This window comes from Neomonachus schauinslandi, chromosome 8, assembly GCF_002201575.2.
Source record: "Neomonachus schauinslandi chromosome 8, ASM220157v2, whole genome shotgun sequence".
Taxonomy (NCBI): Eukaryota; Metazoa; Chordata; class Mammalia; order Carnivora; family Phocidae; genus Neomonachus; species Neomonachus schauinslandi.
This window is the reverse complement of record NC_058410.1, coordinates 18,263,077-18,287,743: the sequence shown is the minus strand read 5'-3', so window position 1 is coordinate 18,287,743 and position 24,667 is coordinate 18,263,077.

Here is a 24,667-nt window from a genome sequence, read left to right as displayed (position 1 = left end):
TGCCTCACTCCCCTCATCCCATTGCTGGTCCCGGACATAAGAGAATAGACATTGAAAACTCCTGCCGTGGATGGATTCAGATTTGCTGTAAGCAATATAGTATCACCTTGAGAACAATGTATAACAATTGCTTAATGATTTTCAAAATTGCTTTCTTAGCCATCATCATTCAGTTGGGTTTCCTGAAAACAAATTCTTAGACCACGGTTGAGCACAGAAGGTTTCCTTGGGAATTACTCTCAGAAGGAAAGCAGGATCGGACAGAGGAAGATGCCGACCTACAGAGCAACTCCTTCAGCCCACCTTATGGGGAGCTCTGGAGCTGGGAAGGCTCTTCTGAGTAGTTCCAGTTGAGGCAAGGGGCTCAGGCCTTTGTATCCCTATATAGGGCTAGCCATCGACTGAGGGGCACTAGAGGAATGGTAAGGCAGGTCCCTGATGCCAAGGGCAATTTCTAGTAAGGGATACAACAGTCAGTAACTGATATTTAGAATTTTCCTGTGAACAATCTCATTTCAAAGCTTTTGGAAGTGTAACCTGTATTTACATGTATTTACATGTAGTGAGTGGGCCAGAAAGAGTTCATCAATTTATTAGATGGGATCCTGTTAGTAGTTGCATTGTGAAAAACAATAATTGCTAGTAAGAAGCTTAAAGAAAATGATGATTATACCATAATAATAACTAGCTGATTCAATATTTATTTCCACTGTGTGATATATTGAGAACCTAAAGGATAAAATGGACAACAAGCTTTCTTGGGCCTTAAAAAACTCCCTCAGTGATCATTGCAATTAGTATATCCTGACAAAAGCATGCACCAGGGCTGTGGGAGAGCCCAGTCTGGATTTTGAAAGGAAGATGATGTCTGAATGGAGTCCTGAAGGATGGCAAAGGGTTATTCAGATGCGTGAGGTGAAGTATGGAGCTAAGGAAGAGAAGGGTACGGGCCTGCCATTGTGAGTAGTTGAGTATACCCAGAGAATGGCGAGGTGTGGGAAGACAGATGCGGGTTGAAGCCTGGGCTCCAAAGGGAATTGCATCGAATGGCATGTAAATGAACTTGCCCTTTCCTTAAACATTGAGGTGTTTAAATATAGGTGCTATTTTGAGACTTCTCTCTTGGGGCTCCTGGGTGGCTCAGTCATGAAGCGACTGCCTTCGGCTCAGGTCATGATCCCAGGGTCCTGGGATCGAGCCCCGCATCGGGCTCCCTGCTCAACAGGGAGTCTGCTTCTCCCTCTCCCACCACCCCCCCCACTTGTGTTTCCTCTCTCACTGTGTCTCTCTCTGTCAAATAAATAAATAAAATCTTTTTAAAAAAAAGATTTTATTTATTTATTTGAGAGAGAGAATGAGATAGAGAGAGCATGAGAGTGGGGAGGGTCAGAGGGAGAAGCAGACTCCCCGCTGAGCAGGGAGCCCGATGCGGGACTGGATCCCGGGACTCCAGGATCATGACCTGAGCCGAAGGCAGTCACTTAACCAACTGAGCCACCCAGGCGCCCAAAATAAATAAAATCTTACAAAATAAAATAAAAAGTTCTCTCTTGCAGCAGATTGGATTATGTTCCCAATATGGTTTGGTTAAGCAACCATATTAATTATTTACTGCTGCATAACAAATTACCACAAATTTAAAGGCTTAAAACAATACACTTTTACTATCCCATAAGGTTGCAGTTAAGGTTTCCGGCAGGGCTAATATCTCATCAGGGGTTTGATTGGGGAAGGATCCACTTCCAAGCTCTCTCAGGTCATTAGAGAAATTCATTTTCGTTGCAGCTGTGGGATTTGTGGCAGCTTACTTCTTCAAAGCCAGAGAGAGAGAGAGAGAGACTGACTCTGTCAGCAAGACAAAGTCTTACATAATGTAATGTAATCAAGGGAGTGGCATCACCTCTACCATACTCTGTTGGTTAGAAGCAAATCACAGACCCCACCCACACTCAAGAGGAGGCCATTATACAAGGACATGAACATAGGGGTAAGCAACCTTAAAGTCTGTTCAGCACACTCACCCTGCCGGATGTTCCTACTTAGTCCAGTTGTGAATGAAAAGGTGGGCTGCAAAGCATCTTTGCAGGTGCAGTCCGTTCTATTTTGGAGAAACTTCGATCTTGGTAAAATTCTAGAGACCAAGGTCTACTTAGGAAATATTTATGCAGTACCAGCAAATATCATGGATTCGGCTTTACCACAGAGATTGTGTCTGCTGCATTATCTTGTGCTCAAAGGCAACATCATGATCCAGAAAGTGTTTGATTAATTAAATTATGTCATAACATGTTTAGAGGACTTCTGAAAACAAACGCTCAACTTATGCGATGCGTTTCTTAAATGTTTACTGCTCGAGACATCTTGAAGTCTTTTTTCTCTAACTTGCTCTTATGTATGTTATTTTCCTCTTTATTATACTTTATCTGTAGAGTTCCTACTGAATACAACTCTGAGAGACAATACTTACCTGTGGTTTAGTGTGTTTTGTATGATGTGTTACACGGCATCAGGGAGTTTAGGTCTCTAATCCATGCCATCTGGTGATTCAGTGATATGTATGTGAATAAACAGTGACTCTGCTGTTTAACTACTTAGTATGTGCATTTAATTAAGTTCACAAATTCCTACAGGCATGTGGTTAAAGGGGCTTTGGCAGATTTCCCCTCTGGAGGGCTTGGCACTGTGTAACTGGAACTCTTACTGGCACTGGAATTCCAGCCGTGCCTGCATTTGTAACAATGAGTAGTAGTTAATGTTGAAGCCTTGGTCAGCTCACATTTCAGTTCACAGCCCAAGCAATTTAGTAACTCGTTCCAAAATAAAGTCTAGTTATTTGAGATGTACTAGATCTATTTGCTTCATACAAAATTATTTATGAACAAGAAAAAAAAGGATGAACATAATAATAAAGATCAAAACCATCTGCCTATGAGGCTTTATCCTGTTTGTAGTTGTTCTTCAGTTATTTTACTCTGTATTACAAAGCTTCTCGATGAGCATAATAGTTAAAAGTAAAAACCTGTGAAAATAAAATAAACAAAAAACATTTTTTTCTAAAATGCAGTGACCAAAACATGGTACTTTGGAGTCCAACTTCAGACTAAAATTGATTGATTAATCGATGTTGTGTGTCTGTGTGTGCAGTTTTTAAAAATGGGCATATTTACCAGTAGATGGTATTGAATTCCATTTTTGGTAGTGCAGGCCAAGAAAATGAGAATGAGGAAGAAACCGCCTCCAGCTCTGGCACTCACAAGCTCTCTGATTTAGGGAGATTGAACGTTTCCTGGGTCTCAGCTTAGCTCTGACCATCAGATTCCTGAAAAAGGTGTCAAATAAAAGCACATGTAAATAAAAGACAAAAAAGAATGTCTTATCTGACTTGATCTTTAGACATCGTGACATCTGTGTGATTAAATGCTTTGCTTAACTTCTCAGCAACCAGCTGTTTACCATCAGCAAAGTTAGAGAAGCCGGGGGTTAGGAGCACAGGAAGCCCCTGAGGGCATGAGCATTTGAGTAGGTAGTGTGGTAGCTGGGGGGACACTGTGTCTTCCTCCCTGGGTGGGTCGCTCTCTCAGTTGTGGACGAAGAGCTCCCTTGGAAAGGCTACAGCCACAGCTGTGAGCTCACAACCAAGGCATGTTAAGGGGTTTGCTGAAAGGGTCCCCAGTTAGACTGAAGAAGAAAGAGACTGTGATTTTCTCTTTCTGAGGACAATCATTTGGAGTGAAAAATCCCCTTGTCTGGTGAAAGAGAGAGGCATTATCATTGTAAATGGGGTCACTTTAAAAATACATATGGTGCTCATATTGTTCCTGGTGCTTCTTTCTATTGCTTCATTGTGCTTGAGAATATGAATCCCAAAACAGACACTATGATGTTTTGCAGACAGTTCAGGAGGTGAGCAACACTGTATTTGCTAGAACATCATTTTATCTGGTAGTAAGTTTTCAGATGTCCTACTTGAATACCAAATATTGTTCCTCAGAATACCCATTGTTTTTTGCTCCTTAACTCCTGTCCTTTTCCTGCTCTTTGCTAGGAAAGTAGTAAATATAGTGTCTGTACTTGCTGATTCATGCCCTGACCTCACACAACTCAGATTTCTACTTCACTCCCCTTCTTGAGTATCCTCTCATCACCAAAGCCCACTGCTTCGCTCAGAGTCATCTCCCCTCCACCACTCTGCAGGTCCAACTCTGACAGTTCCTGCACCTTCTAGAAAACCTCCTTCCTGGACCCTGAACATGGCTGCCCCAGCCTGGCTGGCCTCCTGCCTCTAGCACTCCCCCCAAAAAACTTCATTAGTTTGGGTGCCTCCTTCCTCCCTATTTGTCATGTTGATGGCTTTCCCAAGGGTCTCTCTTTTTCTCTGGCTGCACCCCGGCCCCTCACAGTCTCATCCACACTCCCAGAACCACAGCCAGTTTTCAGGGGACTCTGAAATCTCAATCCCACCCTTTCATCTGCACCCAGGACTACCCTTTCCATCCTTGAATATACACTTGGTGCCTAACCCTCTATATACGTTAAAAACTGAACTCATCTCAATGTGCATCTTCCTCCTACTCACACTGGCTCACACCCTAGTTGTTTTATCTCTTTTCCCTGGTTTTCTGACTGCCCGGAGGCCATAAGAATGTACCTAGTGGACCTGATTGACAGACAGCACCAAGGCAACCCTTCGAAATCATCACTCGGGCCGGGCTTCTGCTCCTCTCCAGTGACCTAGTGCAGGGCATGTAAGCCCACCTCTGTCCTGGTTCTGAGTGAGAGGAAGTGGGCAAATGTATGCTCAATCTATTACATCCCTACAAATAAATGCAATTCCATTTTTAGAGTGCCCGCCCTGCTGCTAGGGACCATGGGTAAGCAGAAAGAAAAAAAAAAGTAAGACATGGTCAAAACTGCCTCACTTGCTAGTGTAGAGGGTGAAATGCATTTGGGTCTCTTGGCCGGCTTGCAATCAGGAAGCCAGAGCAGGAAGAGGTCAGGCTGACCTTTAAGGACCACAAACCATGGCCCTCTTCCCCCTTGCTCCTTTAGCTATCTCTCCCACTACTTTCTTTTTTATTTCTTGACTTGAGAGAGAGAGAGAATGAGTGCGGGGAGGAGCAGAGAGAGAAGCACAAGCAGACTGCACTGAGGGTGGAGCCATATGCAGGGCTCAATCCCATGACCCTGAGATCATGACCTGAGCCGAAATCAAGAGTCGGACACTTAACCAACTGAGCCACCCAGGCGCCCCTCTCCCACTACTTTCTTATGAGAGACTCTTGAGTTAAGATGGGCTGCCGATGGGATCCTGAATACATTATCTGTTGGATCTCACTTTGCCTAACTCATATCAAATATGACCTGGGAATGACTTCACACATCTCTCTCCAGCATCTTCGCTCACCCTTGAATATGCTCCAGCTTTCCTCCATGAAACCTCTCTGGCCACCCTAACCCACGTCAGCACCCCCTCTTGACAGCATTTTATGTGTACCTCTCTGTAACCACTGTTCCCCTCTCCCATCGTGATATGTGTGGACCCATCCCTTTTCTCCTAGACCGCGAGCTCCTCAGGACATCAATGGCGCTTTTCGTAAATATCTTATTTCCATATGATGCCTAGAATATTCTTTTATACACAGTAGACATTTAATAAACATCTGAATAAGTAAATGAATGGAGTGACGAAGGACATTTTTGTTTCATCTTTGTTTCTTAGTTACTTTCCACTATATTTCATGTCCCATTATTTCTCTATAGATTCTTACCCTTCACAAGACTCAAGAATTCAAAAGAAAAGACCATTTTGCATTTTAAAAATAAGACCGCTGAAATTGAAAGTAGTTATTTATGTACTGGAGACTGTAGCTGCAAAGAACTTTAAATACAGTTTAATTTCTAATACACAGTTTCTGCGCATATTCTTCCATCTTGTGGTACAGAGCCCAGGCAACAGAGCCAAGATTTTTCACTTTATAACTAATTAGCTACTGAAATTAGAAGGTCCATGCAAATAATAAGCATTCTGCACTTTGAAAAACTTGGCAATTAAAAATATTTGGGGTCAGAGTTAACCTAAATTCATAAGTACCTCTGTCTCATGATCACTAATCTGAGGTTTGAGGGCAACCAATAAGCTATGGCTATTGCTTCTTCCTAGAAAGCTTTGAACGTTACTCCACAAAGCAGCAGGCTAAATCTGGGGTTGGGAGAGCCCTGGTTTAGGGCATATCCTCCTTTCCTCACCCTAATGCAGATTTCTTGCAAAGCATCCTCGATGCTTGATTCCCTGGCAATGTTTTGTTCTTAGAAACAACAGAAGAGTGTATTTTTATTCCTTTTGGGTTCCTGTTACTTTTTTCCTCTTTGGCCTGCCTGCGGTTATCCATGACAGTGAGTTAAGGCAAAATTAGCTCAGAGGGCAACATGGCACTGTGTTATTGCAGTCTTCCTTATCCCTTACACAACTCCCTTCATGCCATAAATAAATTAAAACTTGGTTTTCGTCTAAAAACTTAATGGCAGTTGTTGAGAAAACACTGGCAGTATAGGGACTGGGATAATCTGAGAGCTGCTGTAATTGTTTTAGGTTGATAGCATCTTAATCTCTGTATTCCTTTTTTTTTTTCTAGGTAAGTGCTGTTTTCTCTTCTTTGCTCCAGGGAGTGTTGATTTGCCTGGTAAGTGTTAATTTTTTTTTGTGGTATGCGGTGTTGCTGCAAAATTGCCTAAAAAAACCAAACGGCAAGCTGGAAAGCACACATGGACTTGAGACATGCTTTATATTGAAAATGCTGGTGTGTGTGAAATCTTTTTTAGATTAAATTTTTTTTTCCTCCAAGATCTTACTTTGGAGTTCTATCATAACATACTTTGTTCTCAAGTTTGGAAAGGGGCCCAAGAGTTGATGAGGTGTCGATGAAAACTTGCCTTTCATAAATTCTTTTTATGTGGGCCTTTTCTTTCTTTTTGGTCACTTCTTCCTGCCTTTATTGGAACTTTTTTTTAATGCCTCCATTCAAATTTTGATAAATGGTAGAACTCCACATAGAGACATTTTGCTTAAGTTTTTGCTACTCGTGACACTGACTTCATCTGTATAGTATTAGATGGTCCATTGGTACTCTGCACAATGTGGTGATTAAATCCTACTTCACAGTAATATTTTTATTAAGTTCCTAAAGCTAATATGTCTCTACCTTTTCTAGTGATACTGATAGAGGTACATTATGTTACAGATTTCCTTCTGTAGATAGATGGAGAGTGGTTGTTTTTCTAGGTATGTTGTTGATGCCAAGATTTCTCCTTTAAAAATATGGTGGAGAAGTAATCCAGAAGGGAAATGAATCGCTGGGGGAAAAAAAACAGAAGTCCTTTGATTTGTGATTCAAAATTTCATAGTACAATATACACAATGTCTGATGATTTTATTTTCTTAGGAGAGTCAACTTCCACTTTGAGCTGAGACAGAAAATGCTAGACCACATTGTCTTCTGCATGGAATATAGAAATTAAGTCTCCCTAAGTCTAACATATACTTGATTATCTTATTGGTTATTGGTCCAGGTTATTGGTTTTGTTAGTAGTGTGTCTTCTTTAAAAACACTGGATCTGGTTCGGCTATATTCTGTTATCTACTCCCTCACGTTTCCTATTCAAAAATTCACTTTCATGTTCATTAATTTATCTGAGATATATGTAGTTTGTTGCTTGAAGGGCCTTTTATTTAAACACTTAGATTGATCTAGGTTTTGGCTTTTGATAATCTGACCTTAAAATACGTTTTACTTGTGTTTATGTCTCTTTAATGGAACATGTTTGAAGAAGAGTCCCTGGAGGTCAATTAAATTGCTCTTGAAACATTCAAAGGACCATAGATGTTGCTTAAAATAACCTGTATGGGGTTTTGAGCCCATGCTGTTTTCAGTCCTGCAATAGAATTTTTCTATTAAAGATTCTGGATTAAAAAGATCAGAAAACAGGAGGCAGAAAGACGAAAGGGTGAAGAAGGTTAGATTTCAAACTTGCATAGGCTGTTCCCCAGACTTTGAAGCCTATCAGAGACCCACAGACATGTGAACCAAGATGTTGTTTGAACAGGTTGCCTAACAATGGGCTGAATAGGGAACCACATTTTAAATTGACAAAGTTAGCCCGTGCTGGGAGTTTTTTATTCTTTGCCTTTTGACCTTTTTGGGTGCCATAAATGAAACATGGTGCTGTAGGTTTGAAAAGGCCAGGGGCTACTTATTTATACCATTCGTATGATGGAGAGAAAAAAGAACAAATGCAGTGTGTTTAACTCTATCCTTTAACTCAGGCAGCAGTAAATAGAAAGACCCTTTGGTTCCAATCTGTAACCCCATTTTGGTATGAGGGCTTCTTTGTTATTTTTAAATTCTATTCACTTTATCCAGGCAAGCCACCCAGAAAAGTCAAATCTGGAGAAGTGGCTGAGTTTTACCTGCACTATAAAGAGAACTTGGAAGTACCTTACTGGAGATAAAGTCCTGTTTTTCACTTAGGTTTTCATGATTTATATTATGCTACTTCTATTGTGAACATCTTCCACTTTGAAATCAGACGTGCTAGAGTTTCTGCCCATGAAAGTGTCTAAAATATCATTATTTTTCTTATGAGAGAATGCCAGTCTAGCCATCTATAGCTTATAATGACCATACTGAATTTCCACTGCTGGGTACAAGTGACCATGTAATTATATGAGTGATAATTGTGCAGCATTCATTTCTATGTTGTTTGAAAATTGTTTTGCGGTGCTGTTAGCGAAGAGATACTATGTTTGTTCAACATTACATGCTTAGTTGTACTAGGTACATTCTGTGATATAGTATTTATTATATAATCCAAATATGATCAAATATATTATAGAATTGGACTGAATTATGAAAGGCATTGTAATTCATCTCTTTGCCTTAGTGATTTATGCTAGTACTGTGCTGATAATGAGGAATATAATGTATTCTGCAGATCAGTCAGCTCAGGTGCACTGAGGGCCTCTGGATCCCTCAGTGCATCCAACCATTTGACTTCCCGAGTTGTTCTCAGCACCCTTTGAAATAGTCTGCAACCCTAAACCCAAAGGGATAAAGGCCTCTTTGCCTTCAGCATTACTCTCAGCCCCTCTAACACATCTGCCCCCTGGGGCTTTGAAATAGAGAGGAAAGTTCAAGGTAACTTTCCTGCTCCTCTTGCCTCCACTTCCTCTCCTCACAGTCCTTGTGGAATGGTGTTCTGCTTTTTCTTACATCATGTCCTGAGTTCTCTCTACTTCTGGTGTATAGTAACTTCTAAGACCTACTAGACAAACTTGGCTTGTAATATGCTAAATGAGAGCAGATAGGACTTCAAACAATTCTTTTGTCTATCAATTCTGACCTTCATGACTGTTGACTCAACTCAGAAATTCAATGTCAAGCTTTCTTTTCTCCCTTCTTCCCTTCCTTGCTTCCTTTCTTTCATTCCTACTAACACAGATCTACTGGTTTTTATACACTAGGCAGGTCGATGCCTTGGGCTCACTAGAGAGCAAACTGTATACACAGAAATGCAAAAGAGGAAAGCCCAATGTGGTAGAACGTGTCTACCATATTGTGCCTCTTTCTAGGAGATCGGCGCAGGTTCAAGAGGGTTGTGTGTTCAATCAACAAAGGAGACACTAGATAGCGTTTAGTCTGTTTGATGGCTTGTGTCGAGGGCAATCTAGAAGGACTGGGGCGAGAATGAAGGAGAATTTGGATGATTGGCCAAGGGGTTCAGTCATACAGTACCACATTCCCAAAGCGATTTTGGCAAAGCTGCAATCCAATAAACTGTTCTGAGAGATACAGAACAAAGGCCTATTTGGGTTTGTGACATACCATATGTTCCCCTTGGAGATTCATAATGTATATTAGCATATTAATATTTCAGATTCTTCCTGCCATGTAGGAACATATGTAACACCATTTAACCCATGTGGGCCATATCCATGTAATACCTCTTAACAGTCTAGACAGATTGCTTTGAAAACTGCTGCTAAGTTTCAGTGATAAAGCTGGGAAGAGATTTTCGTGGGAACTAATATAAGGAAAGTAGAGCTTTAGGAACTTAATTCAATTTTTATTGAGGTCTTAATATATAGAAGACACACTATGATGAATCAGTCCAAAAATATGAGTGCCAAATCAATCCTCGAGGACTTAGAATTTCTGAAAATTACTGCCTTTCTGTTTAAGAAGTGTAAGATATCAGGTACTTACAGTCAGTTTGCTATACTGTGCAAGCAAAACAATCAGCTTTTGTTTAAAATATCAACATAATCGGGGCGCCTGGGTGGCTCAGTTGGTTAAGCGACTGCCTTCGGCTCAGGTCATGATCCTGGAGTCCCAGGATCGAGTCCCGCATCGGGCTCCCTGCTCGGCAGGGAGTCTGCTTCTCCCTCTGACCCTCCCCCCTCTCATGTGCTCTCTCTCTCTCATTCTCTCTCTTTCAAATAAATAAATAAAATCTTTAAAATAAATAAATAAATAAAATATCAACATAATCACAGAAGACATTACCAACCCTTCCTCAAAATAATTGTTTGTAGTAAATGGTCATTGTCCTTTGCTGAGTAGATGTGATATATTAACAGTGATAAATAACAATTGTAATTGACATTTTAAACATATCATCAAGATATTCCAAAATATTCTTTCCTGGTAATATTGTTTAAGCCTTTTTGGTGATCTCTGAAAGGACCTATATGAAATAATACTTGGAGGGGACCTACATTTCATTTTATAATGAATTATCTCCCATTTTAATTGAAAATGTTACAACTTTTTATGTTAATCATGATAGAATGCCTCAGAGGACTTTTTTAATTATATTTTTATGGCTTGACCAATTTTATGTTTAATTTTTAATTTCTTTCTTCTTTCTTCATATAGTATTCTTCTTTTTAATACGCTTTTATCTTCACTGAGCACGCTAGCATTATTCAGTGCATCCTACAGCTGATATCAGTAGTACTAAGGCTCAAGACCTCAAACTCATTCAAGGGCATTTTATTTGCCAATAATCACTTTAAAAATGTAGCACATTTTTAAAATAATTACATATTGTTAAGTCTTTGTAGAACATGGGAGTCCACTGCAAATCCTTGATTTATCAAAGGTTATTTTTCCAACTATAACTTCTTTAGCTTTTTCCTCCCTCTCCCTCTTCCTTCCTTTCCTCCTTCCTCCCTTCCTTCCTTTGGCCATTTCAGTCATTTGACAATCAGAAATCCTGTCAGGAAAAATAAATGGATATGAAATTTGAAGATAAAGCTTTGCAGGAACAAACTAAAAGGACTGTGAAATGTCAGGGCTGAAAAGGCCCTTTGAGAACATCCAGCCTGGTGTTCGAGTTACAGATGAGCACAAAGAGAACCAAGTTGGAAGACCAAAGGACTTGTCCAAGTTTACCCTGTCTTTGGGCTCCAGATCCAGTTATCTTCCGATAGTAAGAAGCAGAGACTTTTAAAGAAATTTGAAGCTATGCATTTGAGTCAGCTATGGGGATCATCTATGGTAAATTTCCAATTCTGCTTATTTTTGATGATGTTAAAATCAGCTAAAATGTATAGCCTAAGTATAGTTCTATTTATGCCCAATATCAGAACCTTCCTTCAGTTAGCTAACATAATTATATGTCATAGATAAACACCCTATTTGAAATGGAAATATTTACATGTATAATGTCTAAAATTCCCCAAATATGAGTCCTAATACATGCCATGGTTTATTTACCTATGACACAAATATGTCTTTGATTTTATGTGCCATACATTTTGTTAGTTGATATGCCAAGGAATGGACTATAGTCATGATGAAGTTTAGACTTCCTATTGCAATGAATTCTTTTCATTTGCTAGAAAAAGTTGGAATTATCTAAATTTTTATCATAGAAAAGCCTAAAAGAATACCTAATTTTATTTTTATAGATGAATCATTTTGGATGTTTCACAGAATAAAGCAGCTCCATATCAGCTTGTGACAGGGTTAAGCTGCCAAAGAGACATCTCAGGATGGGTCATGACATATCTTTATACCAACATAACTTACACTGTACTTTGAAAGTATGGATGTGGTCAATTCTTGTTTCCTTTTATATTCACTAAAGTATTTTTATTCAATACATAAAGTCATTGTCATATCACCTTAATGCTTTTGGTTTGAATTGTATTGAATTGCATTTGGCAAGCGAAATATTCTGTGCCTTTCAATTAAATTTAGAAAGTTTGAAAGTGATCAAAGTCCATTTGCAGATATCAGATTGAAAACAACAACTTAATGAGACATTTGATATATTCACATTCACAATTTGAGGGGTTAGCTATGAGTTTTTCCATTTATTAAAATTCTGAAATCCCAGAATTATTTAATAGAACTCTTTTTTTTTTTAAAGATTTTATTTATTTATTTGACAGAGAAAGACACAGCGAGAGAGGGAACACAAACGGGGAGTGGGAGAGGGAGAAGCAGACTCCCTGCCGAGCAGGGAGCCCGATGCGGGACTCGATCCTGGGACTCCAGGATCATGACCTGAGCCGAAGGCAGTCGCTTAACCAACTGAGCCACCCAGGCGCCCTTAATAGAACTCTTAATGGCAAATTCTATAACTCTATATAACACCGACTAAACTGATAGGGACTGAAAAATATTGCAAATAGAATGTTATAACTCCAGAATGCCTAATTTTAGTAATGACATTTAATTCCCCTTGTTTGAAATTAACAAAGAGTAAGTTAGAGGTGACTTTATCTTGTTAAATTATAGGTCTTAAATTTAATTGCAATTCACCCGGGAGCACTTAGCTGAAGTATTTACCTGCATTAATTTACACTATTCACACCTCAGCTATAATGGATTAAAAGTCCACATTTTTTATATAAAAACAATTAAGTCATCTCTAAACATTTTATTACTTGCAGATAATATTTCAAGGCAATTGTGTATTTCATTTCATTGCCTCAGTAAACTCGAAAGCCTAATGCTTTTGTTTAATATAAAAATTAAGGTTTCAGAATCACCACAGTGATTGTTTCCTATGGAAGAATGTATTACTTCATAGATTTTAAATTGCTCAAGGGTACAAAGAAATATTAAAAAATAATTTCGTAGATCATAACAAAGTCAATGTTTTATATTGTTTTTTGCAAAATTCAAAATTAATTTGAGTAGCTAAGTCTATTAATATCAAAGAGTAAATCTATTTAAGTGAAAAATTATTTTCATATGTAAGCTTCTTTATGAAACAATTTTATGAAGAATATTAATGGAAATGTTTTCTTACATATTGAATCATTGACCTTATTTGATGTGTTTTCTTGGAAAGCAACTATATTTTCCTTATTATGTCCCTCCTAGGAGATATTAAAAAGTCATGTATGATATTTTTGTTTTACAATCAGTGATCTCTCATTTGTACATTATTCCTCAGAATTTCCTTCTGGATGCCTCTGAACCAGTGAAAAGATTCTCCGTGTCCTTTTGAGGACAAGACACTCCTTAAATAAGCTGACGGTACAAATAACAAAACACCATCCACTTCTACAGTTGAACATATTTAATTTTGCAACCATCCACAATTCCTCCAATTTCTAGAACCCAGTGTCATCCCTACCCAACAGCATTGTTGGTGGATGGGGAATTTGTCTTTACCTACCCCCAGCCTCCTCTCCTTTCTTAGCTATATTACAAGGAGAGTCAACTGCATTTGATGTTCAAAATGCAAAGCTATCAAGTTATCAAGTTCTCTGCCATTGTTTCTGGCACCTGATAAATTATTGAGTGCCACCATCGAGCAGTTTACAGATAATATTGTCTGGATATGCATGTTTTAATCAAAAAGGAAAACATGTGCTATTCCCCATCATCAAGAGGTAAGGAAAACTTCAACTGAAAATCCATGTAGACACACCTCACTTAAAATAGAAGGAACCACAGGTGGTGGTTGTCGTATTTGAGATTTTACTGGTTCAATTTCAGAAATTCTTTCACAATGTAAAATTCAGAAGTAGTACTCCTTTCTGTTCAGAATTTTAGAGAAGAGCTGAAACCCACCAGAATGCTAGGAGAAGACATGCAGCTCACCCTCCCGCCTCTCCCTTCTCCTTCCATCTCCCACTCAATAGACCAGAGCACTCTTTGGCTGTCCTGAAATGGAAAAATGCCTAAGTCCTTTCCACGGACTCTCCAGCATAGCTTCTCTTTTTCTGTGACCCATAAGTGACTAGGGATGTCTGTGGCACTTAGCTTGTTCCAGATCGAAGGGAGATTGGACAATCCTTAAACTCCACACTGGTATCTTTGTGAGTTTCCAATGAAGACAAAGCAGACTTTTTCCCTGGAGCTTAAATTGGAAAGCTTTCTCCTGTCTGTGCCCTTCAGTGCACATTTTGTGTCTTTGTGGAAGAGCTGAGGGAAGAAGGCCAAGTTTTTCTTTAGTTCTTTCCGCTACAATACAAGCTCATTCACAAAGCATGCCCGACTCTTTCTTAGTTTCCAAGGGCAAAGCATGGGGCTTGTTCCAAATCAGGGGCCACATGATTGTGCTTTCAGGCATCACTGCTCCTCTGCTACTGTCCCAGGGAACAGCAGATTTAATCTAATTGAATTCCACTGCAGTGATTTATTTACATTATGCTCAAGGAATATTCCCATGGCTTAAGTTTAGTGTTTGAAATGAACTATGAATAGTGCTGTGTATGATGAATACTGAGAAGGACACGAGTTCTTAGAACATGTAAGCAGTGAATGTTCAATAATTGTTTCATAGATTTAAGTATATTAAATATAAAGTGTATAAGGTATATATTAAATATATGTAAAATATACTAAATTAAGTATATGAAATAAAGTATATATTAAATATCCTTAAAATATACTAAAAATAGAACAGATTTTATACTGTTTGATGATAATAGTTCATCCAACAATAAAAACAGCTCTGTTGCCAGGACTTCACCCTGATGGTAGCTGCCTGAGCACTGACAGAAATCTCAGAAACAACCCAGGTGATGTTCATATCTGTGAGTCTTCTCTTGCCCCAGGACAAAAACTAATGGGCATAATCACTAATGGGCAGTCATGCCAAAACTATCCAGCATCCACATTAACTTACTTATTGAAGAGTTCAGTGCTAAGCCATGTCCTTTAGGGGAAAAGTCCATAATACATTAGATAAATAAACCATTTAATTAGGAATTAAATTAGAGTGGCTGCAGTTATGACATAAAGTTATAAAATCTATATGAAATGTAAAAGAGTTCATCTAAATCCAACTAGGGTGTTGAATCATATGAAGATGCCAATATTCAACTGTTTTTTTGATCTGCAAAAACAGAGATTTCATATGGTTAACCTAATAATCAGCAGATGTACTGTCTAGTACTGTCTAGTTGAGTTTTCATTTAGTGTGGTAACTACTGTTTAAATCCTAAAGAGTAATGACTGTCAAACTATGATTTAATTAATAGTGATTATGCATATTCTTTGTAATTTTTTTCTTGGGGGAAAATATGGCATTAGAACATTGTTGTCAGTGTCAAGCTTTCTACTCATTATGCCCCAGTCTCAAATCCCCACATCTTAAGTGCTAGTCTGTTATTACCAGAAGACAAAAACAGAGTGATAATTTGTAGTTCTCTGCAGCATTTGTAAAATATCCGATGGATGGAGGGATGGATGGATGGATGGATGGATGGATGGATGGATGGATAAAGTGTTAGTCTAGCATTTTGGAATAATCTAAGAGGAAATGAAAGGCCTTCTGGATTCTACATATTTTACAAATATCTCTTCAAATAAACTGCAACATAAAAATGTGACCCCAATATTTGACACTGAAATAATTGCCTTTGTTGAAGGATAAGAATGAAGTGTCCCTAATTATTAACTCTCAGATTCCTTCTCAGTGCCTGAGGAAGAAGCAGCTCTGGTTTTGAGCGGATAAAACTCCTGTTTTACTGTTGGAAGAATTGTAGTGATGGTGCAAAGCATTTTACCAGTGAATCTGTCATTCAAGCTATAGTACTTGAAAGCAAAAACAGTTTCAAAATATCCATTTCTGTGATAAGGTATGCATGACAAAATAAGAGCAGGGTCATGCAGCCACTTGGGATAAAGAAATACACTCATAAAGAGAAAATATGGGAATGATTTTTTTTAATAATTGAAGAAATTGCCATTTTCTGGAAATAGTAGATATGTGTACAAATCAAATCACCTGACCATCTAATTCTTCATTATGGCTCCAGCTGAATTTCTTCATAGAATTATACCTATATTACCACCAGCTGCCTCTTCTGGGTCTTAAGTATAATTCCATTTAGGGACTCTGTTATTATATCAAAACAGAATAAAAATCTAGTTCTATAGTTCAAGAGTTTTCACAATTGGGTGCTCTTTGATTGTGCATTGTGCGAACCACTCATCTGACTAATCCTTGATTCATCTTTATCACCTAGTCTTATTTTAGTATCCCTGAAGAGCATCTGCCTAGAAGTGCCTGGAACAACAGTTCCAGTTGCCTGAGCAGTATGTTATTAGGACTGTAAGCGGAGAATGACATAACTGGGAAGAGTCTTTTACAATGAAGGCAACTGATGAAAGCTCTTTCTACTTTACCTTCATTCCCTGCCTCACCTGCATGTAACGTTTAGGTGCACTCCTCAGGTATGAACTCTATAGGAATGCCTATTCCAACACTATATTTCTGTTCCTATCCCAACACTGTATTTCTATTCCTATGTCAACACTACAGGAATTCAGTAGATACAGTAAATGAAAAGCAAAAGAATCAATGTATTCAGACTCCCCATTAGATAAGTTTCCTAAGAACAGGCAATATAGATGAAGCTTCTTTATTATTTTTATAGTGAAACATAAAGGAAGTAGAATGTATTCCTGAATTTAAGGCACTCAAAATATCTTAGCTGCTTTTTGTTTGTTTTGTTTTTTAGATTCCACCTATATGTGAGGGGAGGTGGGAGGTATAGGTTTCCAGTTATGGAATGAGTTAAGTCACAGGGATAAAAGGTACAATGCAGGGAATAGTCAATGGTACTGTAATAGTGTTGTATGGTGACAGACAGTAGCTACCCTTGGGGTGAGCATAGCATAACCTTCAGAGCTGTTGAATCACTATCTTGTACACCTGAAACTAATGTAACATCATGTGTCAACTATACTCAAATTAAAAGAAAACATTAAAAAGAAAAGCATGGCAATTGGACCACTTACCTCTCAGCGCTAGCTGAATTTATGAGCTTGTTGCATTCATCCATATGAACCAGCCAACTCCCTAACATTTGCACGAGTCACTCCTCTACTCTCTGTACAATCTGGCTAGTAGCTGATGAATACCTAAGTGGACCTATTCAGGAGATCAAGGGCTAGTAAAAGAAGAATTCTGGCCAGTTTCAATTCACAGGAGGCCATCAAAGGGAAATGGACTGATTCTCATTTTAATTTATCTATAACAAGACAAAATTAAGATTTTCAAACTAAAAAAAAAATCTTAGCTGTCTTGATTTTTCAAGGAAGTCTTTGCCAGTGGATTTTTCTGCTCCACCCCTGTTTATGTAAAATACCCAGAAATCACAAACTTGGTTGTAGTTCTTCAAAGGAGTTAATAATTCCACTCTAAGAAAAAACCATCAAAACAGGTTCAGAATGAGTAAAATGCCTTATTTGCTTGTAATTTGTTATTTTGGGGACTGTTGAGGCAGCTTTTATGAGTGGGAAATAATTGTTATTTACAGCCTTGTTTGCCTTTGATGGAAGCTTATGTGCTGCCAAGGTTACCCAGGGTTTAAAAAGGAAGAAGATTCACTTTCCCCCCCCCTTTTTTTTTTTTGGATCAGTGGTTTGTTGAATCTGAAATAAAGCAAAGAAGATTTTCTTTCTGTTATATTAATAAAAAGAAAAGAATGGAAGAGAGAAACTTAGACTGTGCTCATGTCAAGTGGAATGAAGCACCGATTATGCCATCATTAAGTTAATTTGTTGAACATAGGCTGCCAATGTAAACAACTCAATGCTGGAAGTAGAACTTTTAACCTGAATTATTTGGTATTTCTGTTGGCAGTCTGTTCTGGATTAAATCTCAGATTTACAAAAAAAATAAGGAAAAAGTAGGTATTCAACAAAGATTTGAACAGAACATTGAGAAAAGAAAATCATTTCTATTCATATAGGTAGTCCTAGTATGTATGCCCAATTCCCAAACGTGACCTGTCTCTCAACCCTTCAGAACTACCAACTTCCTCTTGCTATTGAACTTGGCTTCTTCCTCACATGGTTTGAAGATCTATGCATCCAAGGATGGCTTTAGTGGCGTATGCAGCTCCCCTGCTTCTGCTGCACGGCAGTGAGACTGTTAGCGTACAAGAAGTTGCCTCTCTGCCATGTAAAAATCCAGCTAAAAGCTCCACATAAAGCCTTAATTAAAAGGCTATGGAAACAAATGCATTGGGCATCAGGCCTTCCTACGTGCCAAACTCACTCTGCTGAACCACCAGAGAGAGTGAATTCTATAGGAAATGGGCTTTTTTTATGAGAAATACCTGGCTGCTAGCAACACACATCCTTGGCCATAGTGAGAAACTTGGGAGGGAATGCATATTTCCCTCTGTGTAACTGCTGAACAACGACTGCCTCATGGATCAGGACTCTCTTGTAGAATTTCACGTGAAATATGCTCCCAGTATGAAGGCCATGAGACAGAGATGAGGTTTTAAATCTCCGGTCTGGGGTCTCATTTTGAGAAGTCAAGCTAGGCAATGCGCTTGGTTCATTGCCATGTCTAATGTGTATCCAGATTTCTGATCTTTTTTCTCTTCCCTTTAGCATTACACAAGTCTAACCAACTAACATACAGGATTCTACATGTCACACTGTCATCTGGAAGTTGGAATAAAAAGTAGCTTTCCAACCAACATTTTCTCCTGCTACTGTGGAGATGTCATTTGTTAATTCACTGTCCTTGGCCAGGCACCTAGTTTGTACTCAGTAAATACAGTTGAATGAAAGAATGCACGCTCATGATGTGGATGCTACTTTCCTTATAACTAATGAGGAAATCACAGCTTAAAGAAGTTAAGTAACAGACTCAAGGTCATGCAGCTCTTAAGTGACATAGATCAGATTTCCAACCCAGGCAATATGACTCCAGAGCCCATCTTCTTAAGCAGTACAGGCTATTCTCCTTACAAAAGACCTTGATTTTCTCTGAGTTAAATCAATTGAGTTCTTTTTATCCAGGGGTGAATCTAGATTCTGTTGGGCCTGAAGCTCATACAATTTGGGAGATCCTCTTTAAGGGAAAAAAAGAAAAAATCGCAATACAAAATTAACAGCAGGGTCTTGGAAGAGGACCATGCAAGTAATGGGCCCCCAAACTTAAGAAATTATAGCAAATTACCTCTAATTTCTATGCGGCAAGGATGGTTGTAAGAGAGCTTTTTCTCCAAGAACTCAGAAAAATTCCTGTTCTGTGGCATTTGGACTACAAAGACATAGTTATTAGCCTCAAGTGTCTTAACAGTCTTTGAGGGCAAACAGACATGTTAACAGATAGAATCCAGTGTAATAAATGCTATAAAAGAACAGTATATAAAACACTAAAGAAGTCCCTCCTGTGTTTAGATACTGGACTCCAATTCTGTCACCTCCACAAAGCCTTCCCATACTTTTCCATCCCTTACTGAATCTCTGAAGTGATGAGACATTTCAGACATATAGCAAAGTAACACATTCTAAGTTGTGTGGTTAGGCCTGGTCTTCCTAATTAGACTGCCAGCTCCTTGAAGGTATGTGGTCTGGCTTTCACCCCGGTTCTCGGGGCTGGTTACTGACCGTGTGGCTGAGTGGTTGATGGATGGATGTTGATAGGGCATAGCAATCTTTCTGGCAGCAGAAGCCATCACTGGGCATGAAAGCTGAGGTTACCTTTTTGTGTATTTATTTGTTTATGTGTTTGCTTATTGTGCTCTTGAGGGTTAAGGACATTTGATGTTTTATCACCAAAGGTGATTCACAGAATTAATTTATTCTATATTTTTTTTTAATAAGGTGAAATTCACATCGCATAAAATTAACCATTTTAAAGTGAACAATTTTAAAATTTAGAACATTGACAATGTTCTATCTAGTTCCAAAACATTTTCATCACCCAAACAGGAAACCCACACCCATTAAGTAGTAACTGCCCATTTCCCTCCCCCCACAGCCCTTGGCAACCATCAATCTGTTTTCTGTCTCTATGAGCTTACCTATTCTGTATATTTCATATAAATGGAATCAAAGAATAATTAACCTTTTATCTCTAGCTTCTTTCATGTAGCATAATGTTTTCAAGGTTTGTCCACATTATAGTATGTATCAGTACTTCATTCCTTTCGTGGCTGAATAATGTTCCATTGTATGGACATAACACTATTAGTTTATCTGTTCATCCATTGATGGACATTTAGATTGTTTCCACTTTTTAGCTACTATGAATAATGCTGCTGTGAGCATGTATTGGTTCAAGTCCCTGTTTTTAATTCTGTTGTGTATATATCTAGGAGTAGAATTGCTGGGTCCTGTGGTAATATCTATGTTTAACTCTTTGAGGAAACACCAAATTGTTTTCCATGGTGGTTACACCATTTTACATCCTGCCAGCAAGGTATAAGTGTTGCAATTTCCCACCAACACTTGTTATTTTCCTTTTATTTTTTAAAATTATTGCCATCCTAGTGGAATTGGAGTAAATTTTTATGTTCAAATGATTCCCCCCATTGTTTTAAAGGTATTTAATAGCCCTGAGTGTCAATTCACATTCACTTCCAATTTTCAATGAGTCCCAGAGTCTCAGAGTATGAGTTATCTGATTGTTTTAAAAAACATTTGCTGAGGGGCACCTGGGTGGCTCAGTCATTTGGGTGTCTGCCTTCAGCTCAGGTCATGATCCCAGTGTCCTGGGATTGAGTCCCACATGGAGCTCCTTGCCCAGCAGGGAACCTGCTTTGCCCTCTCCTGCTCCCCCTACTTGTGCTCTCTCTCTCTCTCAAATAAATAAAATCTTTAAAAAAAAAAATTTGCTGAGAATCATTAAAACCACAACACTGTATGTAAACCAAGTATGTCAGGGTCATGTGTCAAGACATAGGGATGAAAAGGATGTTCTGACAGGTTCCTTGAAAGAAAATTTTAATGAAATTTTGAAACTTCATTCAACAAAAGTGAAGTCTTATACTCAAACTTCATTTTAGTTCTTTAATTTAGTCTTTATTTTTTAGACCTGAGTAGTGGGTTTCCAGAGGTGGATAAAAAGAAAACACATACAGCCACATCTTTGTTACCTGAATTGTATTTGATCCTCAACAAATATGATTTCATCATTACTAACTTATGTTCTTAATCAAATGTTTGAGTGTCTTACACCCCTTGGCTTACTCCTATTTTTTTACACGTAGAGCATAACAAGAAGACCAAACAGTTCTAGCTACATCTTTTTTTTCCAGCCTATTTTTGAGAAGATACAAACCAGGAGTTAATCTGAGAGCTGGACTATAAGAAAGCTGAGTGAAGATGAAGATGTTCACAGTGGGCATCTTCCTTGAATTTAAAATCAAAGACCCATACAAACCTACAGTTGGAAGGAAGCTTTGGTGTCAATGGTTTTAAAACAGATTTTTTTAATAGAAACTTCTTCCACCCATTTTTATCCAAAAGACACACTATGCAGAGCTCTTACATCAAGCAAACAAATGAGCAAAACCAAAATAGCTTAACAACAAACAGAAACAGAGCTGCTCTGGTTAAGTCAGAGCTGGAGGCTTGCAGTCCTCCTGATGCTACTGAGCAGCCTTCACCATCCTCCCCCCACACATCCCCACAGACACTTTTGTGGACCCTCCTCAGATGCTGCACAGCACAGTGTGGAAACCACTGATCTCATCCATTGCCCTCTCTCCCCCATGGAAGAACCCAGCTGCTGCTTGAATTGTAAGCAACAAGGACCCCACTCCCTCATAGCCATCCTTTTATATTTGTGAACATATCAGGAGTATTAGAAAGGAATTCCATACATCGGTGCAAACTTCCCTGTAACTTCAATTCATTGGCTATTGTCTTTGTCTTGGGAACGCTAAATCTCTCTTCCACATCACAGCACTTCAGTTTTATAAAGATAGCTGTAATGTCTTCTTTTTCTCAGTCTAAGTATCCCTACTTATTTCTACCTCTCCAGAAATGACGTGGTCTCCATTGCTTATATCTGGAATTGCTCCAGATCATTCTGGATGTACTCTTCCAGGTATGGACTGGCCAGGGATGAATATATAGGACCTGCCTTCTCCAATGCTCTCAAGGCTTGACTTCCACTAATGAAACCTAAGACTGCACTTTTTTGGCAGGGCAAGTTCACTGTTGGCACAAAGTAAGCTTGCAGTCAACAGAAACCAGATCTTCTCCATATGAATTCAGGATTTTCTAGTTAGCTCAAGCCTCTAACAGTTTATGTGTTGAAATGAATTTAAAGATTATTTGGAGAATAGTTACCTACATACACCATATGGCTTTTAGCCTGTACATATTTTTCCAGTTATCTGCTACTGAGGATTATCCACAATTTGCAAACCTAAAGGACTAAAAAAAAAAAAAAAATTGATGAGTAACATATTTTTTAATACAATAAAGATAAGAAAACTGAGGCCTGGAGACATTGAATGATGAACAAATGTTTGCCCAGCCAATTATAGCAGTGTGACCATATGTCCCAATTTGCCTGGAACCGTCAGTTTATGCTAGCTGTCCTAGTGACATAGTTAATGAAACTTTTTTTCCAGAAAGAAATCAATGTCTAGGTTTGGAAAATTATTTATTTTTTTAAAGATTTATTTATTTGAGAGAGAGAGAGCATGAGCAAGGGGAGGGGCAGAGAGGGAGATAAGCAGACTATCCACTGAACAGGGAGCCTGATATAAGGCTCAATCCCACAAGCCTGAGATCATGACCGGAGCTGAAATCAAGTCAGACGCTCAACTGACTGAGCCACCCAGGTGCCCTTAGATTTGGAAAATAATTTAAATGATTGCCTTAAGTAAGGGCTCTTTCTGCTCAATTACACTGACTGTTTCTAACACTAACTCTGTCGCCCTTTGGATCTGCATGTGATAGTGATGTAGGACATTCAAGGAACGGGGATTACACAGATTTTCCTCATAGATTCTGGCATCAGAAAACAGTCCCAATTCAGATAAATGAGTCTTGGTTGGCTTTCACTGCTGACATGTCTCAACAAAAACATCCCTCTATATAGAACTCTGAGTAGACAAAACACATCTAACCAACCAGATTATGAAAAGAGGGTCTAAAATACTCTTTATGATCCTTGAAGATATCTGCAGTCTTTGCAGTTTAAGAAACCAGACCTAGATAGCTCTAGTTCTTCCTTTCTGTGAAAATGTACAAGTTGAGTGCTCTGCAAATGATGGGAAATTAGTTTAAAAGTAGGAAAATAGAGTTGTGCCATCTTCTCTCCATTCTCTCCTATAAGCAACAAAATAATAGGGTATTTTAGAAAGTGTATTGAAGGACATATTTAGGATTCATAAAAGATTATCATGTGCATGTATGGGAAATGAGATGAAGTTTTATTCTATGGTCATTCCTAAGTGCTTACTGAGTGACACACACTTTGGTAACTGCTAGGACCTAGTTACTAGAAGCTGTTAAGATATGCAGCAGTCCATAAAACACTTCGAAGATTATTTTGTGTGTTTTGTGAAAAAGACATTTGTGTTTTGGTTGCTTCTCTGAGACAGCCATAGTGGTTTGAGCAAGAAATAATATGTTGGTACATAAATACAATAGTGGTCTAATCAAGAAGTTTGAAAAGATAGTAACAATACTATTAATGTTATTGTTTGGGGCATCCATCAAGTTGTATTAGACCTCAGATTTCCTTCATGAGAACATTTGAGCACTCATCAATCACATATCATTCCCAAAGGCAACCAATCATCGTGGCTGTTTCTCCTTTAGGACAATGCCAAGCTTAAAGATTTTAAGTCCAGCCAGTGGCAGTAAAACTAAGTGCTCTCAGGGGAAAAATATAGAGGGCCTTTTTTCTTTTTTTTTTCCTTTTTGGTAGGTGCACTAAAAATAGTCACCAAACAATTGACTTTGATTTGACAGCTTCCGAAGTGTCATTAAAAAGATTTTTCTCTAATCTCTTTTTATATTTTTCATGATAAAAAGAACTTACCTGTGACTTATGTGTAGATTTCATACAGAGTTCTCCCTGAGAGTTTCAAAAAAATAATTTTACATGTGTGAATGAGTATGTCTTTGTCTGTGTGTGTCTCTTTTGTTCCTGATGGTAAAATTACATTTTATTCAGAAAACTAGAAGGTATCTTATCAAGGCAGTGTAACTAACTCCTTGACCCCATGCAGACATTTTCAAGATATTTGAGGCCTGCATCTTATACAGATACATAGAAGCCTAACCTTAGAGACATGCATTGTCTCATACTTTCTAGACACAAATAGTTCTATACATTATAGACACAAAAAGGCATATGTCTTATAAACACAGAGCTCCTTACCTAATAGACACACACAGGCCTACCCTTTGTGGACACATAT